The sequence below is a fragment of the Eschscholzia californica genome, unplaced genomic scaffold (genome assembly GCF_041429995.1).
Source record: "Eschscholzia californica isolate CP2 unplaced genomic scaffold, dmEscCali1.0.p SCAF_2, whole genome shotgun sequence".
In the NCBI taxonomy this organism is placed as follows: Eukaryota; Viridiplantae; Streptophyta; class Magnoliopsida; order Ranunculales; family Papaveraceae; genus Eschscholzia; species Eschscholzia californica.
Window position 1 is genome coordinate 23,416,791 of NW_028238309.1, and position 19,861 is coordinate 23,436,651.

Sequence of the window (19,861 nt, forward strand, 5' to 3'; positions counted from 1 at the left end):
GCGGATACCTAAGCTTCTATAAAGAAACACCCAATCAACAATAGATTTCAGATAGAGTAACTGAAAAACTAGATAATGTTTTAAGTTTCTATACCAACATTTCTGATACATCGACACAGACGATCCTACAGTTCGCCGAAAGCTTCCTTAGAAGCCACATCTGGGGCTCAATTGGAAGAATATGAACCAATGCTTCCCCTCTGAAGAGCAATTGAACCAATAAACTGTTTTTGGTTTAGACCACCAGCACAACAAGTACTGAAGGTGATCCTCATATGGATCTTATCATGCACATGAACATGATAAGTTCGGCATCATATTCATTTTCTTAAGTCACTAAAAAGTAATTATCGGTGAACTAATAACCCCTTCAATATCAAATACAAACTTGACAACTATTTGTAGTTGCAGAAGCAATCGAAAATTCCCTAATTGAATATCTACCGAATTTGCAGAAGCAATCAACTGATCAAGAATGAAAATGTCAAAATCCAACCCAAGTTATACTACGCTAATCAGAGAAACGATTGAAGAATCAAATCTAGATGTTCGAAACGCGAACCAAAAACAATAAAACCATATTAACTACGAAACCCTAGATTAGTCGAAAGAAAACAGTGGAATGGCACTGTCATAGTACAGGAAGTATGGAACAAATATCCCTCACTGGAAGATAACTTCCATTGAAACAACCAACTTAACAAGAAAACCATATTCAGGAGTTCAAGTGTTAATAGTTTCCACCAGTAGATTATCTGACTTTTAATTGCTAACACCCCATAATGCTGTTTCGACGATAAGTGAAGAAATCCCAATTGGTCAACGATTGGACCAGAAAGAAGCCTTCGCAAAGAATTCACCCCTCTAAATAATCAACTTGAAATTGAAAACCCGCTTCAGGGAAGCTAGACTTCTGCACATATATCCAAACCATATAAAGCTACGACTACGATGAAGTCCAAAAGACATGCACACCAAATACAAATAAGCAACTACAAAGACAGAAAACAATTGAGCTATTCTCCAAATGAAACTAAAGAAAAACCACTACCTTCATCCTCATAAAACTTGAGACGGGAAGCCCTTTTAAGAAGATAAATTAAGTCCACAATACACCAACATCGTCCTGGACTACAAACAATAAAGAAAGGGTTAAGCGACATGTTAGGAAACAGATTGTTAGAGAAAATTCCGCATCATTTATGCTAGCGACAAACTAAAAGAGATCAAAAGAAATTTAAATGGTACCGTTCTCCCATGGAAGGCCATAAGCGAATATCCAACCAGAGAGAATAGACTCTAGATTGACAGTAACAGAAAAACTAGTTAATGTCAAAAGTTTCTGTACCGAAATATCCAAATACATAAACAAAGTGATCTTGCAGTTTCCCCGAGATCTTCCTTGGAGACCACACAGCAACGGCTCAATAGAATGAATATGAATGTGCTTTACCTGAAGAAAAATCATATCAATAAACTGTTGCTGGTTTAAACCACCAGAATAACAATTATGCAAGATCATGCGCATGTGGATCTTATCGTGCAATATCAATGAACTAATAACACCCTCCATTGTCAAATATAAAAGCGAACCACATTTAGATGCTCAAAATGCAAATAAAAAGAAATGAACTTTTCATGCTTCTATAACTATCCCTCTAACAATTAAACTTTTTTTAAAAGCAAGTTAATAGACAGAAAACACCCTTCATAAACAACTCATTAGTGATTGGAAACGAAGAAACCAAAAGATGCAAATTTAAATGGAACTCGACAGGAAGATCTCTTCTAAGAAAAGAAATTAACACTTCCTCTGAACACCAAAAGATGCAAAGAGTTCACCACATATTAACGAATGCAAATATGGAGAAATATTCTTAAAATGAAGCACGTTGCACGCTAGAAACTGAAAGAGAACTTAATAGAGTACTGTTTACCCGAAAGACATGATAAATCAGAAAAAATAAACCTTCAGAGGAAGTTGGACCAAGCTGCATATCCTAGGAAACATCAATTGAAAAGGAAATAAAAGTTTCAAACAAATGATAAGGAAGAAATCCAACCACTTAACTTTTTATCACGAGAACACTTCCGTTCCGCAACAGGCACCAAATCCTAAGAGTAACGTGAAGGAATTTTTAATACGGTAGCAAAAATGAATGCATTGGAACTAAGTTTTGTAGAAAAGCAACCCAAGTACAAAACCCCCTTACGGTTGAACGGGGCTAAGCTCAACCCGAGTCCTAAAATAAACGATACCCGTGATCATCTGAACCTGGACAAGCAAACTCACACAAATAACACCGCTAAACCCAACTGCATCTAGTAGTTGTCAGAATGAACATAACCATAAAAGAAAAACTTTCTCCTATGTATCAAGGGTAGAAAGTTCCCTTCAAAAGAAGAACCATACCAGTTCTCAAGTGTTAAATCCTAATCACCGTGGAAAATGCGGAAGGGAGGTTGAGAAAAAGAAAGAAAGTGAAACTAATAAAGGCTCAATTGAAACATAACTGCTTCCTAAATCAGATTACGACCAGCTACAGAGTGCAAAGACTTCCAAAAAGAAAGAGAAAGGAATTGCATGTACTCCATAGAAAAGTTAAGGAACAACTATTAGTAAACATTCGAATGTGATAAAAACCTACACAAAAACCAAATACCCTCTAAATAATCCGCTTGAAATTGACTTCCCAGTATAACATTGTGAAACTTATCATATTGCATATTTGACAATGAACTGAAAAACCTCTAACGCATTGCATATTCCCAGTAGAAGTGTGCTACCAACTGGAAAAAGCAACAGTTTTAACTCCAGGTTGTAACATACAGGTTCAACCAGACCACCTAAAGAAAGAAAGAAAAAGAAACTGAAAGCAGAAAGTTCAACCAACAAAACCCCTTCACAAAAAGTAAAAGAACCCAGTCCTCAAAAATGGAAAACCACGACGACACGAGAGTAGGTACTACAGGATCTCGAAAAAGTATTCAGTAAATTCACCATTTTTATATTTGTATAACTAACACCTTCATAAACCAAAAATAAGGCAGAGAACTTCAACAGAATAATAGGAGATAAAAAAAAAACTCAATTTTCAAAACAAGGTTATTCACTTATTCCTCTCAGGAGAAAGTCTTATTCTCACAAAATCAAAGAAGCAAGTTCAAATAGCCGTTTCACAAAACAACGTAATGTGTCCCTGGAGAAAGTCCTATTCTCACATCCTTGTGAAAAAAGTCAAAAACAAATGAACTTTTCATGCTTACATAATTGCCCCTCTAACAAGGAAAAGTTTGAAAAAGCAAGTGACCAAAAACCCCCCCTTTCAAATATACAATGCATATTTCAGTATTAACAATAAACTAGGAAAACCTATAATGCATTGCAAAGATTGTGAAAGAACAAAGCCCACTACTGGCGTAACAAAGACACTGACTCCCAACACGTAAACATTTGCGTTTTTAGTTCCAAGAACTGTGCTACCGATTAGAGAAACAACAATAACTTCAAAAACATTCTCAAATTTTACCTCCTGGTTGAAATATCCAGATGACCAAGATATCCTGAAGTTACGCAGAAGCAACCGTACCTGTTACACCACGAACGGATACTAAGCTTCTGTAAAGAAACGCCCAATGAACAATAGCTTTCAGATAGAGTAACTGAAAAACTACATAAAGTTTAAATTTCAATACCGAGGCTCGATTGGAAGAATATGAACCTACTATGCTTCCCCACTGAAGAGCAATTGAACCAATAAACTGTTTTCGGCATCATATTCATTTTCTTAAGTCATTAAAAAGTAATTATCGATGAACTAATAACCCCTTCAATATCAAATACAAACTTGACAACTATTTGTAGTTGCAGAAGCAATCGAAATTCCCTAATTGAATATCTACCGAATTTGCAGAAGCAATCAACTGATCAAGAATGAAAATGTCAAAATCGAACCCATGTTATACTACGCTAATCAGAGAAACGATTGAAGAATCAAATCTAGATGTTCGAAACGCGAACCAAAAACAATAAAACCATATTAACTACGAAACCCTAGATTAGTCGAAAGAAAAACAGTGGAATGGCACTGTCATAGTACAGGAAGTATGGAACAAATATCCCCCACTGGAAGATAACTTCCATTCAAACAACCAACTTAACAAGAAAACCATATTCACGAGTTCAAGTGTTACTAGTTTCCACCAGTAGATTATCTGACTTTTAATTGCTAACACCCCATAATGCTGTTCCGACGATAAGTGAAGAAATCCCAATTGGTCAACGATTGGACCAGAAAGAAGCCTTCGCAAGAATTCACCCCTCTAAATAATCAACTTGAAATTGCAAACGCGCTTCAGAGAAGCCACACTTCTGCACATATATCCAAACCATATAAAGCTACGACTACGATGAAGTCCAAGACATGCACACCAAATACAAATAAGCAACTACAAAGACAGAAAAAAATTGAGGTGTTCTCCAAACGAAACTAAAGAAAAACCACTACCTTCATCCTCATTAAACTTGAGACGGGAACCCCTTTTAAGAAGATAAATTAAGTCCACAATACACCCGCATCGTCCTGGACTACAAACTATAAAGAAAGGGTTAAGCGACATGTTAGGAAACAAATTGTTAGAGAAAATTCCGCAACATTTATGCTAGCGACAAGCTAAAAGAGATCAAAAGAAATTTAAATGGTACTGTTCTCCCATGGAAGGCCATAAGCGAAAGACGGAACAAGAGTTTTAAATATCGCAGGATCTTGAAAATATTTGGATAGGTAACCTCGTACAGAGAGTACTAATGTAACCAGATAATATTTGGATAGCCTCTCCTTGGAGTTGGTCCAAGTAGCAAATCCCTGAAAAACGAGAATTGATTTTGCTTCAGTTAATTATAGTTTCTCTAACAAAGACAAAAATCAAAGAAGCGACGGGAAGCCTCACATAGTTAACTTGACAAAGCTGACCCTAACCATTCTACCAAACCAATAAATCAAATGAGAACTCATAACTATTGAAAACACCCTAAAACGAAACGAAATAGAACACCTTTTTAACCCATTGCTTCTCATACATTAACAAGGTAGAATACAATTACCCGTCCCATCACAGAGATGCTTGAGAAAGAGAACAAAAACAAATGTGTACATCAATTCAAGAAGAAAGTTCAATAAGATAACCCCCTTTTCACAAAAAAAAGGACCCGGCCCTCAAATAAATGAATAATCACCATTGGGGTGCGGGAGTACTTTGAGTATTGTGGCTCCTGAAAATGTATTGAATGGATACATTTTTTCTATATAAACATAACTAGCAACTTCATAAAGGAACAATAAGGAAGAAGACTTCTATAGGACGATAGAGGATAGGGCATTTCACAAAACAATGTAATCTCTTCGTGGAATAAGTGCAATCCTATCATCCCTGCCAAAAAAATAAATTAACTTTTCATGCTTTTACATCCACACCTCTCCCGAGTATAAAATTGAAAAAGCAAAGAGCGAGAAGACCCTCTCCCAATATAAAGAGCTCATTAGAAGTAGAAAAGGACGAAACTTCAGAGGCAAATGGGCTTAGACCTTAGACAGGAAAATCTCTTATGAGAAATCAAATACACCTCCCTATAACACCAGTCCTCGAAACGGATAAAAATAAGTTCATCACATGTTAGACAATGACAAGATAGAGCGAGATTCTCACAATATAACAAGCTAGAAACTAAAAAATAAATTTAACAATGTAAATGTTTACCCCGGGCGCATAAGAAACGCATGGAAAGCCGGTCTTTGGGTATGGGATACTCCTGAAACGTTAAATACATTTGATGTTAGAGGTACACCCTCAAACAGAGTTATAAACGAAAAATGACATCTCTTGGAGTAAGACCATTCTATAGATCACTGGGAAAATCAAACAAATTGCACTTAACCTTTAACATGGATAAAAATCAAAGAATTAAGTTAAGAACTAGAACACCCGCTTCCTAAGATGGACGCATTAGTGTTGAAAAGGATCAGAGGCAAATTCGAATGGCTCTAATGAGGAACACCAGGCTCTATGAGTCCCTGGTAAAAAGCATTTCAGATAAGCCCCAATTATCCTAGAAAACCAATAGAATCAAATGAGTACTTATAACTATTAAAAACACCCTAAAATGAAACATACTAGAATAACTTTCTAACGCATCACCTCTCTAATATTAACATGGCAGAATAAGACTAGTCGTCCCATCACAAAGATGTCCCAGAAGAGAACAACGACAGATAAGAAGAAAGAAAAGAAACCGAAAGAAGAAAGTTTAATTAGATACAGGAGTTCCTAAACTTCCAAACAGACCATACAATTCATTAGGAATAAGATTGCACAACTCTTTCTTAATACCCTTAGTGGCCAAATTGCTCCATTGCTCCAACAGCATGTGCAAAGAGGAAGGCAAACATACATGAATCTCAGCTTGATTTAGGAAAAATAACCAGAGATTGGTTGCCTCCTTATAATGGATGAACAAGTGATCAGACGACTCCACCTGCTCCTTACAACAGATACATCTACTAGGCAAGATCATCCAACGTCTCCTGAGGTTATTGAGGGTTGGGATTTTGCCCGACACAGCAGCCCAAACCCCAAAACTAACTCTAGGAGGAATCACAGAATTCCAAATGACTTTAGCAACCGGGAAAAAATGATCCTCTGAACCTTGATGGCTAAGTCTGGAATACATGTTGTTGGGCTTTAGGCCTCTGTCATTAATGGTTTAACTTAGGCGGTTATCGTGTTTATCACATCTTCATGATGTATCAATGCCTTGTAACGACTAACGTATATCGTAGTCGAATTCTCAAAAAAAAAATTTAAGAAAAAAGAAGTTAAGGAAGCAAGTTACGAGAGACCCCATCGTAGTTGAACCCAGTCCACCTACCAAACAATAAATACTGGCAAAGAACAATTGAACTACTGAAAAACCGATCACAAAGATAAAGAACAAAGGAAGGTTTTACAATAAGCCACCGTCTTCCCATGAAAATACATGTAGAATATGAACAAATGTTCCGCCACGGACCCTGAAAAATCAAATGGAAACGGAAGTTATTTTCATTTGAAAAGATACCCCTGAAGTAATGAAGCATAAAACGGCTGAGAGGAAAACGCTGAACAAAACAACCCCCTTTAGAATTTAGATGCATACACGGAGTTCAATGTAGAACATTGTGAAACTCATTACTACCCAAAGAACTAAACCTTTGAATGACCATAATCACAAGTTAGCGCTATAAAGCATTTTAAGAGATATCAAACCTACAGAAAAATCAATCGGATGACCAAGGTTTCATAATCTAGACAAACAGATTCAGACAAGATACCATTAACACAAACAGGTACCGTCCGTCACAAAGATGCCTCAGAAAAAAGAACAAAAAACAATATTTACATCAATTAAGGTATGAATAAAGAAAAGAAACTGAAAGAAGAAAGATTTCATAACCTACACGAACTGATTCAGAGAAGATACGATTAACAGGAAGGGGATATCATCCCGTCACGAAGATGCCTGAGAAAAAGAACAAAAACAAATATATACATCAATTCAAGAAGATATGAATAAAGAAAAGAAACTGAAAGAAGAAAGTTCCATTCGATAATCCCCTTCTCACAAATAAAAAGAACTTAGCCCTTAGATCACCATTGGACGCGGGAGTACTTTTGAGTACTGCAGGCTCCTGAAAAAACATTAAGCAGATTCATTGTTTCAATATTACATAACCAATATCTTCATAAAGCAACAATAAGGAAGAAGACTTCTATAGGACAGTAGAGGATAAGAGAACCCTGCATTTCACAACATGCAATGTCTCCCTCGAATAAGTACAATTCTCACATCCCTGGAAAAAAAATGAACTTTTCATGCTTCTACAAACACATTTCTAACATGTGTAAAAATTGAAAAACCAAAGAGAGAAAAACCCCTTCCAATAAGTACTTGAAAACGATTGGAGGAAAATTCGAATGGATCGTCAGGGAGAAATGTTTTCCGAAGAAGAAGTCTCAACTCGATATCCACTAGCCCTTGGAACCAACACATAACACAATGGAGGACTGCACATGTTGGGGAATGATGTTTTATTGCAAGTCGCTTCAAATATCGCACAATAGAAACCATGATGTTTCTCTAGGGAGGAGAAAAATGCAGGAAACTTATTTATGGATATCGCACATTCCTCAAAGTATTAAATAAATTAAATGTTATTAACAATATGACATAAATACGTAAACCCTCATAGAGAAGAATAAATCAACGATAGGGAAGAGTTTTATGAAATATACGCAAAATAGGAAAACCTTCTTCAGAGCAAACTGAATAGAATCTCACTGGAGTAGGTGCAATTCGAACATCCCTTGAAAAAAACAAATAAATTTTTCATGTGTCGACTGTTATTTCACATCTTTTCTAACGAGGATAAAAGTTAAAGAAGCAAGTTAAGAGAGACCCCTTCTGCTACATTCCAGATACATCCACATAGCTGACCCCTTCCTCCTACCAAGCAATGAAGTGAAATAATTACTTATAAGTACTATAAAAAGCACAAAAAGAAAGAACGCAAGTAGGTTTAAAAGCCACTGCTTCCCCATTAAAATACAGGAAGAAGAATAGCTATTCCATCACAAAGATTCCTGAGAAAGAAATTGGAAACAAGGTTACAAACTTTTTTATTTGAAGTTTGAACAGATCATCCCTGGACAGGAAGCAAAAAAAGAAAATCAAAGAAACAGTTAACGGAAACTAGACAACCCCCTTTAGACGAAAGAAGAAAGCCCAATCTTCCTCCCGAAGACACCAACTTTCCTGTATAACATCATTAAACATTTAATAATGCATATTACATATGTAACAATGAACTAAATAATTAATGCGTTGCATAAACTACACTCCCTTCGCGTCAAGATTTTCATTTTTGGTTTCGAACCCCTCCCTCGAAAAAGAAAATCAACAGACTGGGATCATGTTGACAAGAAGCAGGATACCAACTGGGATCAATTCAAACCATCTCAGAGTTTAGCCCTTGATTGAAGTATCTCATTGATAAATCATTGTTTGATACATTTATTGGTAAATTAAAACGATAAACCTTCAAATGACCGGCTGATGTTTCAAAGTTATGCCAAAGCAACTATACCCATAAAAGCAATCCATTAATCAGAACATGGTGGTTATAGATTATTAGAAAGACACCAAACAAAAGGATAAATCTTCTGCTGACCAAAAGATGTTGTAAAGTTACGTCAAGCAGCTATACCGATTAGCACAAACAAATCCAGAGAGGATACCTACGTATCCATGAAGAAAACCCCAAGGCGAGAACAGGTTCTAGATGAACAGATCTTCGATGTGAAAGGTTACTGAAACTATTTGAAGGTATTTAAAAACATCATAAACACCCTACGCGAAGAATTTTACATAATAATGTAAACTAGATCGCGTCTTGTTGCAATTCCCTAGGGACAAATGATATTATCCTTGTCCGTATAAAAAACGAACAAGGATAAAAATCGAAAAGCTGGGGCTCAATTGAAAAAAATATGAAGCAGTGCTTACCTCCTGAAGAGCAATCGAATCAATAAACCGTTATTGCTTTAAACAACCAGCACAGCAAGTACGGAAGGCGTTCCAGATGTTGATGTTATCATGCACAAAGAGATAATAAGATCAACATCGAAATTATCCTCTGAAGTCATTAACAAGTCATTATCAATGAAGTTAGCCCCTTCAATATCAAATACAAACTTGAACCCTATTTGTGATTGAATCAAATGACAATCAAAATTTCGGAAACTTAACAACTATCGAATTTGCAGAAGCAATCACAATCGATCAAGAACGAAAATCCAAGCCACATTAAACTACATTTATTCAGAGAAACGACAAAAGAACCAAAAATAGATCAAAACGCAAAACAAAAACAACAAAACTAAATTAACTACGAAATCCTAGATTAGTCGAAAAGAAAAACAATGGAATGTCATAGCACAGGAAGCATAGAACAAATATCCCCCACAGGAAGATAAACTTCCATTGCAACAACCAAGTAAACAAGAAAAACATGATTTGAAAAGGGGGTTCAAAGGTTATTCAACCAATCATCCTAGCAAACCAATAGAATCAAATCAATACTAACTATTGAAAAAACCCTAGAATGGAACGATCTAGACTGGCTTTTTAACCCATCGCCTCTCTAACATCAACATCACAGAATAAGACTAGCCGTCCCATCACAAAGATGCCTGAGAAAAAAGAACAAAAACAAGTATGTACATCAATTCAAAAAGATATGAAGAAAGAAAAGAAACTGAAAGAAGAATGCTCAATAAGATAACCCCCTTTTCACATACAAAAAGAACCTAGCCCTCAAATAGATCATCATTAGGACACGAGACTGCAAGAGTACTTTTGAGTATTCTAGGCTCCTGAAAAATTATTAAGTATTCATTGTTTCCATATTTACATAACTAATACCTATAATAAGGAAGAAGACATCCACAGGACTATAGAGGATTGGAAAACAATGAAATGTCTCCCTAGAATAAGTACAACTCACATCACTGGGAAAGAAGAAAAGAACTTTTCAAGCTTCTGCAAACACATCTCTAACAAGTATAAAATTGAAAACAAACACAGAGAGAGAGAGAGAACATTAGGATCAAATCGGCTTGGACCTCAGACAGCAAAATCTCTTCTAAGAAAACAAATAAACATCTCCTTATGACACCAGTCAACTTGAAAATCAAAACAAAAAGGAGTTCATCACATTTTAGGTAATTAAAAGATAGAGCAAGATTCTTATAATATATCATGCTAGAAATTGAAAAGTGAATACCAATGAACAAATAAATTCTTCCGCTATCAAATATAAGATCGAATTAGATGTGTAGCTGAATCCAGTGACAATTGAGATTTCCAAAATGAATAACTAGCAAATCTGCATAAGCAATCAACCGATTAAGAATGAAATCCAACCACTAATCAGGCACAATTAAGCACGTAATTTAGATGCTCGAAATGCAAATAAAAAACTATAGTAAATCAACCGCAAAACCGTAGACCAGTATAACGCAAACTACTTTCAGGCACCGCTCAATCAGCAAAAGATCCGGCAACTAATAAGCAGGAATAAGGATGAAGAGAAAACTTGAAGGCATAGATAAAGTATGGCAAAACAGAAGTAGGAATCACCCGGCGAAGAACCCTGAGAAAGAGAACAAAAACAAATTGTCTAATCAATTCAAGTAGAACAGCTAAAGACGAAAGAAACGGAAACCGGAAGCAGAAAGATCAATCAACAAAACCTGTCACAGAAAATTAAAGAACTCCGTCCTCAAAAATGGAATACCGCGACAACGAGAGATGACGAGAATGTTTTAGGTACTGCAGGTTCCTGGAAAAGTATTTAATAAATTCACCATTTCAATATTTGCATGACTAACACCTTCATAAACAAACAATAAGGAAGGAGAACTTCAACAGAACAATAGGAGATAGAAAACCCCCCTCTCAATTCTCAAAACAAGGTTATTACTCTCTAGAGAAAGTCCTGTTCTCACAAAATAAAAGAAGCAAGTTCAAAAAGCACTTCCACACAGTTAACTCGACATAGCGGACACCAATCATCCTACCAAACCAATAAAATCAAATGAGTAATTATAACAATTGAATAGCCCCTAAAAAGAAAGGAAGTAGATTGGCCTTTTAACATGTTGCCTCTCTCACATGTTACATAGCAAATTAAGAATAGCCTCCCCAACAAAGAGATGCCTGCGAAAGAGAACGAAATGCACATATATACATCAATTCAAGAAGATATGAAGAAAGAAAAGAAACTGAATAAAGAAAGTTGAATAAGGTAACACCCTTTCCACAAAACAAAAGAGCCTAGCCCTCAAATTGATCACCCTTTTTGGAAAAGATTAAGTAGATTCATTATGTCTATTTACATAACTAACACCTTCATAAAGAAACAATAAGGAAGGAGGCTTCTTTCGGACAATAAAGGATAGGAAAACCCGGCCATTTCACAAAACAATTTAATGCCTCTCTGCCTCTCTGGAGCAAGTCCAGTTCTCAGTTCTCACATCCCTGTGAAAAAACAAATGAACTTTTCATGCTTTTATGACTACCCCTCTAACAAGGAAAAGTTTGAAAAAGCAAGTGACAGCAAACCCCCTTCCAAATAAATAATGCATTAATAATTGGAAATGACAGAACCTTAAGAGGCAAATGGAATGGAAAATCGACAGGAAGATCTCTTTTAAGAAAACCAACAATTAACGCAATGGAGGACTGCACATATTGGAAAATGAAAATATTACCAAGATTCTTTAAATATGGCACACCTGAAACCAGCAATGTTTTCCTTAGGGAAGGAGAAAAACACAGACAACCTACCTATGGATATCGCACATTGCTCAGTGGAGGTCGCTCCAATTCGTAGATCCGTGGAGAAAAACAAATGAATTGCATGTGCCAACTACATCCCAGTTAAATCCTCATAGTTGTCCCCATCCTCCTACCAAACAACAAAGTAAATAAATACTTATAAGTACAATAAAGGCAACAAAAACAAAGAAGGCCGGTAGATTAAAAAGCCACCGCCTTCACCATGGAAACACAGGAAAAAGAGATGAACTAAGAAAATTGGAATGATTGCATAAGGTTCACTATCTGGAAAGATTTTAATTTTTGGTCCCCAAACCCTCCCACAAAAAGAAAATCAACAAACTAAAATCTAGTTGACAAGAAGCAGGATACCAACTGTTGAAAACAACAATCAATTCAAACCTTTCTTAAAGATAGACCCTTAATAGGCGTATCAATAAATCACTGTGTTACAGATATTCGCAGATCGAAACGATAAACCTTCCCATGGCAATGGCTTAAAGTTATGCCAGAGCAACTATACCCAACAAAGCAATACTACTGCAGGTTCCTGAAAAAATATCAGCAGATTCATTGTTTCTATATGAGAAGGAAAACCTAACACAGACCTCCATCAGAACTCCAAACGTTTTTCTTAATAGCTTCACAAGGTCGGCAGCACCAACAACCGTAATGCAAATCTGCTACACAAACAACTTAAAATAAGGACTCCCCCAAGGAAGAACAAGTGATTTTCCAGCACAATCCGTAGTCCTAGAATATGGAAGACCAAGATGAGTGCTGGATAGCAAACTTCCACTGACATTTTTCCGAATAATTTAATGCAATTGCAAACAAATAGCGTAAAGATATCGCCTAAAATGGATAAGAAACTTCTACAAATTGGTGTAGAAAACCTTCTTCAAGAAGAAACCATCAAACTATGTCAACCTAATTCCATGCAGCATAAAAGAAATCAAGAAAGATAGTCTTCATGGGAATACAAGAAATTCAATGTTATAGTACAAAAAACCCAAATAAAGCAAAAGTTCCAGACAAATTATAGGGAAGAATTCGAACACTAAGCTTTTAACATGCGAGAGCTTCCATCCCGCGACAAGTGCTAAATCCTAGGAGGTCAAGGAATTTTTAATACGGCAGGAAAATGGACAAATTATAAACAAAGCTTTCAGGAGAATAAAAAGTAGAAACCCCCTTGAGATTGAACAAGTAAGCTTAAATCCAAGTCCTAGTATACCAAATGTCGGCGATCATCTGAATCTGGACCAGCAAAATCACGCAAATACCACTGTTATATCCAACTGCATCTTATAATAGTCGTCGCAACGAACATAACCTAAAAACAAAAATTTAGCTACAGAAAACTTCCTACAAAAAAAGAAACATGCCGGTTCTTCAAAGGTTGAAGCCTAATAACCGTGCGAAAATGAGGGAGTTCAAAAGAACAAAAGTGAACTAATAAAAGAAAAGTTAAGTTTTTAGGGTTCAATCAAACCTTATTGTTTCCTAACTCAATTGCAACCAGGTACGGAGTGCTAATACCTCCAACGCAACCCCTAGAATAAGAAGAAAGAAATTGCACGTACTCAATAGTCAAATAAATAACCTATGAACTAAGAGATCAAGATTTATTAATCCCCTAGGACGAGGAAAACGTAACCAGACCGAGCGAAAACTAGGTCGTGTCTCCTTGAAGTTGGACCAAGTTGCAAATCCCAGGACATTAATTGATTTTCCTTCCACTAATTATAGTTCCTCCAACAAGTACAGAAATCAAAGAAGCAAGTTCAAAAAATGACCCTTCACACAGGTGATTTGACAAAGTTGACCCCAATCATCCTAGCAAACAAATAGGAACCAAATGAGTACTTAGAACTATTGAAAACACCGTAAAAAGAAAGGAACTAGAATGGCTTTTATCCCTTCGCCTCTCTGATTAACATGGCAGAATAAGACTAGTCGTCCCATGATCCCATCACATAGATGCATGAGAAAGAGAACAAAAACAAATACGTAAATCAATTCAAGAAGATGTGAAGAAAGAAAAAAACTAAGAAGAAAGTTCAATAAGATAACCCCTTCCAATATAAACATATCTCTAACAAGCATAAAAATTGAAAAAGCAAAGACGGAACTTTTAGATGCAAATCAGGTTGGACTCCAAACAAGAAAATCTCTTATATGAAATCAAATTAAGGTATCCCCTTATGACCTGTCATCCTTGAAACCCAAAAGGAGTTCAAGACATGTTAGGGAATGAAAAGATAGAGCAAGATTCTTAAATTAAAGCACGCTGAAAACTGAAAACAAAATTCTCAATGTTAAAACCTTAATCCAAGTATCAATAAATCACTGCAAGTCGAATCAATAAACATTCAATGACCAAGATGATAGCTCAGAGTTATGCCAAAGCATATACCAAAAACAGCAATCCATTAATCAGATTTGGTGGTTATAGATCATTATAAAGATATCAAACAAAAAGATAAACCTTCCCCTCACCAAGATGATTTTTTGAGTCAAAGCAACTATATCGACTAGCACGAACAAATCCAGAGACGTTACCTGCTTATCTGTGAAGAACAACCAGAGAGAATAGACTCTAGATTGACAGTAACAGAAAAACTAGTTAATGTCAAAAGTTTCTGTACCGAAATATCCAAATACATAAACAAAGTGATCTTGCAGTTTCCCCGAGATCTTCCTTGGAGACCACACAGCAACGGCTCAATAGAATGAATATGAATGTGCTTTACCTGAAGAAAAATCATATCAATAAACTGTTGCTGGTTTAAACCGCCAGAATAACAATTACGCAAGATCATGCGCATGTGGATCTTATCGTGCAATATCAATGAACTAATAACACCCTCCATTGTCAAATATAAAAGCGAACCACATTTAGATGCTCAAAATGCAAATAAAAAGAAATGAACTTTTCATGCTTCTATAACTATCCCTCTAACAATTAAACTTTTTTAAAAGCAAGTTAATAGACAGAAAACACCCTTCATAAACAACTCAATAGTAATTGGAATCGAAGAAACCAAAAGATGCAAATTTGAATGGAACTCGACAGGAAGATCTCTTCTAAGAAAAGAAATTAACACTTTCTCTGAACACCAATCATCCTCAAAATCGAAAAACAAAAAGAGTTCGCCACATGTTAAGGAATGCAAATATGGAGAAATATTCTTAAAATGAAGCACGCTGCACGCTAGAAACTGAAAGAGAACTTAATAGAGTACTGTTTACCCGAAAGACGTGCTAAATCAGAAAAAATAAACCTTCAAAGGAAACATCAATTGAAAAACAAAAGTTTCAAACAAATGATAAGGAAGAAATCCAACCACTTAACTTTTTATCAGGAGAGCACTTCCGTTCCGCAACAGGCACCAAATCCTAAGAGTAACATGAAGGAATTTTTAATACGGTAGCAAATATGAATGCATTGAAAACTAAGTTTTGAGAAAAGCAACTCAAGTAGAAAACCCCCTTACGGTTGAACGGGGTCAGCATAACCCGAGTCCTAAAATATACAATACCAGTGATCATCAATCTGGACAAGCAAACTCGCACAAATGGCACCGCTAAACCCAACTGCATCTAGTAGTTGTCAGAATGAACATAACCAAAAAACAAAAACTTTCTCCCATGTATCAAGGGTAGAAAGTTCCCTTCAAAAGAAGAACCATACCAGTTCGTCAAGTGTTAAATCCTAATCCGCGTGGAAAATGAGGAAGGGAGATTGAGAAAAAGAAAGAAAGTGAAACTAATAAAGGCTTAATTGAAACATAACTGCTTCCTAAATCAGAGTACGACCAGATAAAGAGTGCAACGACTTCCAAAAAGAAAGAGAAAGGAATTGCATGTACTCCATAGAAAAGTGAAGGAATAACTTTTGGTAAACATTCGAATGTGATAAAAACCTACACAAAAACCAAATACCCTCTAAATAATACGCTTGAAATTGACTTCCCTGTAGAACATTGTGAAACTTATCATATTGCATATTTGATATTTCAGTATGGACAATGAACTGAAAAACCTCTAACGCATTGCATATTTCCCAGTAGAAGTGTGCTACCAACTGGACAAAGACAACAATAACTTCAAAGACATTATCTTAACTCCAGGTTGTAACATACAGGTTCAAGCAGACCACCTAAAGAAAGAAAGAAAAAGAAACTGAAAGCAGAAAGTAAAAGAACCTAGTCCTCAAAAATGGAAAACCACGACGACACGAGAGTAGGTACTACAGGATCTCGAAAAAGTATTCAATAAATTCACCATTTCTATATTTGTATATTTAACACCTTCATAAACCAACAATCAGGCAGAGAACTTCAACAGAACAATAGGAGATAAAGCAAAAACTCAATTTTCAAAACAAGGTTATTCCTCCCTGGAGAAAGTCCTATTCTCACAAAATCAAAGAAGCAAGTTCAAATAGCCGTTTCACAAAACAACATAATGTGTCCCTGGAATAAGTCCAGTTCTCACATCCTTGTGAAAAAAGTCAAAAACAAATGAACTTTTCATGCTTATATAATTGCCTTTCTAACAAGGAAGAGATTGAAAAAGCAAGTGACCAAAAACCCCCCTTTCAAATATACAATGCATTAGTAATTGGAAGGGAGGGAACCCTTAAAGGCAAATTTGAATTGAAATGCAAAGAAAACAAATTAACGTCTCCTCTAAACACCAATCTTCCTCAAATCGAAAAAGAAAAGGAGTTCATCACATGTTGAGGGATGAAAGTAAAACCTAATAGTTTACTGTTTCCCCGAAGGGCTTGAGAAAAGCACGGACAGTTGGGTCTTTGGGTATTTGGTTCCATAAATGATGAAAACAGGAAACCCTCCTGGGAGAAAGCCAAATAATATCTCCTGGGAGTATCAAATTTGTAGATTTCCCTTGCAAAATCAAATGAATTTTGCAAGCACAAATTATTATTCCTTTAACATGGATAAAAATCAAAGAAGCAAGTTAAGAAAACACCGACTCGTCCTCGAAACCGCAAAAATAATGGAGGACTGCACGGAATGGAAAAGTATTGCAGGATTCTAAAATAATGGTACAGTAGAAAAAACCAAAACTATATATTAGTAATGTTTTGCCGAGGGCATGAGAAACACATAGACAACTGAATCAATCAATAGATTAAAAGTTATCAACATAAATAGGTATACCCTGATGCATAGGTTACATAAATAGGAGAGCTTTATGTAACCTATGGAAACCAAAGCGATACTATTAACACAAACGGATACCTAAACTTCTGTAAAGAAAAAAAAGTTTCAAAATTAACAGTAACGGAAAAAGTAGATTATGTTTAAGTTTCTATACCGACATATCCAAATGCATTAACACGGCTGATCTCACTGTTTGCCCGAAATCTTTCTCCCAAGCGATGCAACTGGGCTCAATTGGAAGAATTTCCCCCTGAAGAGCAATCAAATCAATAAACTGTTATTGGTTGAAACCACCACCAGGACAAGTATTGAAGGTGATCCTGATGTGGATCTTATCATGCACATAGACATGATAAGATCGGCATCAGAATCATTCTCTAAAGCCATTAAAAAGTAATTATTAATGAACAAATAATCCCATTCCATATCAAATACAAACTTGAATCCCTTTTGTAGTTGAATCCAGATCTCCCAAATTGACTAACTATGGAATCTGCGGAAGCAATCAACTGATCAAGAACGAAATCCAACCCATATGATACTACCCTAATCAGAGAAACGATCAGAGAATGAAATTTAGATGTTTGAAAGGAAACAAAAAATAGAGAAACCAAATTAGCCACGAAACCCTAGATTAGTCAAAAAGCAAACCGCTTGCAGCGGAAGTTCCTGCCAGGAACAACAAAAACTCTAAGAGAGGAAGGAAGAGAAGAAGAGAGTAGAAAGAGAAATCGAAAGTAAAACAACAAAAGCCCTAACAGATAGTAGAAAGAGAAAACGGAAGGAAGAACAAAAACCCTAAGAGAGGAAGGAAGAGAAGAAGAGAGTAGAAAGAGAAACAACAAAAACCCTAACAGTTAGTAGAAAGAGAAAACGGAAGGAAGAACAAATACCTAAACAGAAGAAGGAAGGAAGAGACGGAAAGAGTAGAAAGAGAAAACTGAAGAGGAAGGAGGTCGTGAACTCGTTTCTTTTATTTTGTCTGGTTTAGGGGGATTTGTTTCGACCGTTGGGTTTGAATAGAACGTGGTAAGGAACAACTTTAGAAACTACTGAAGTGTAAACCCCCAATTTCACACAGTTAGGTTAAGACACTTCCAAGGATTTCTTTTTTTTTTTTTTTTTTTTTTTTTTGACAAATCAACGACCCATTTAAGTAAGACACTTCGCACGAGTTTTTTTTGGCTACCGCTTTGGGAAAGCAAAAGGCCAACGCTTGGTGGAAAGTTATATAATTTTCGGGGTGTGAAGTTTTGGGTGGAAACAAAAAAAAATTGATTTTTTTATTTCTCCCAAACAACCAAATCCTTTTCACCTTTTTCTTTTTTTCTCCGGCGACTCCACCATCTCGGACGACTCCATCATCTCCGGCGACAAATTTTTTTTTTCATTTTTTTTATTCTGCATCTCCGGCAAAGGGGAGGAGCCCCTTCGCCGGAGGTCTGGTTTGAAGAACAAACCAGACCAGATCTGGTTTGTTGAGTAAAATTTCTCCTATCTTCTCATCTTTTCTTTCAGTCTGTGTGTTCCGTTCATCATCACTTGATGATCCATTGGTGAGAACTGTTGTTGGTATTGATCTTAATCATGGAGATATTGCTGGTTACCTTCCTGAAGAACTAGGGTTACTAACTGATTTAGCATTGTTTCATATCAACTCCAATCGATTTTGCGGTACTGTTCCTCACAATTTCATTAAATTGAAGTTATTATTTGAGTTAGATTTAAGTAATAACAGATTTGCTGGGAGATTTCCTCAAGTAGTACTTAAATTACCTTCATTGAAATTTCTTGACCTTCGGTTTAATGAATTTGAAGGAACAGTTCCTAAAGAATTATTTGATAAAGATCTTGATGCTATTTTCATTAATCATAATCATTTCGCATTTGATCTTCCTGAGAATTTCGGAAACTCGCCCGTTTCTATAATTGTTCTTGCTAATAACAAGTTTCATGGATGTATACCAGCTAGTTTAGGTAATATGAGTGGTTTGAATGAGATTATATTGATGAATAATGGATTAAGAGCTTGTTTACCAACAGAAATTGGATTATTGAAAAATGTGACTGTGTTTGATGTGAGTTTTAATCAATCAATGGGGTCGTTGCCGGAGAAGATAGGAGAAATGGTGAGTTTGGAAGAGAAGATGAGAAGAGAGAGAAAGAGAGAGAAAGAGAAGAGAGGGAGAAGAGAGAGAGAGAGAGAGAGAGAGAGAGAGAGAGAAGAGAGAGA

General features: G+C 36.0%; 2 long non-coding RNA genes and 1 pseudogene across 2 annotated transcripts; 1 reads left to right on the plus strand and 2 right to left on the minus strand.

Moving 5' to 3' along the window:
• Positions 1-3,744: 3,744 nt before the first annotated feature.
• LOC147557010 (uncharacterized) lies at positions 3,745-6,304 on the minus strand. The gene is made up of 3 exons (XR_015233704.1): positions 5,758-6,304; positions 4,509-4,865; positions 3,745-4,372 (listed from the first exon to the last, which is right to left on the minus strand). It is a non-coding gene; the product is annotated as an uncharacterized LOC147557010 (long non-coding RNA).
• Positions 6,305-7,206: 902 nt separating this feature from the next.
• LOC147557011 (uncharacterized) lies at positions 7,207-14,586 on the minus strand. Its single transcript, XR_015233705.1, has 7 exons — positions 13,929-14,586; positions 12,443-13,769; positions 12,263-12,337; positions 11,768-12,133; positions 8,709-11,669; positions 8,329-8,539; positions 7,207-7,724 (listed from the first exon to the last, which is right to left on the minus strand). It is a non-coding gene; the product is annotated as an uncharacterized LOC147557011 (long non-coding RNA).
• Positions 14,587-16,657: 2,071 nt separating this feature from the next.
• On the plus strand, positions 16,658-19,775 carry LOC147557012 (leucine-rich repeat extensin-like protein 4 pseudogene; annotated as a pseudogene).
• The last annotated feature ends 86 nt before the right edge of the window (positions 19,776-19,861 follow it).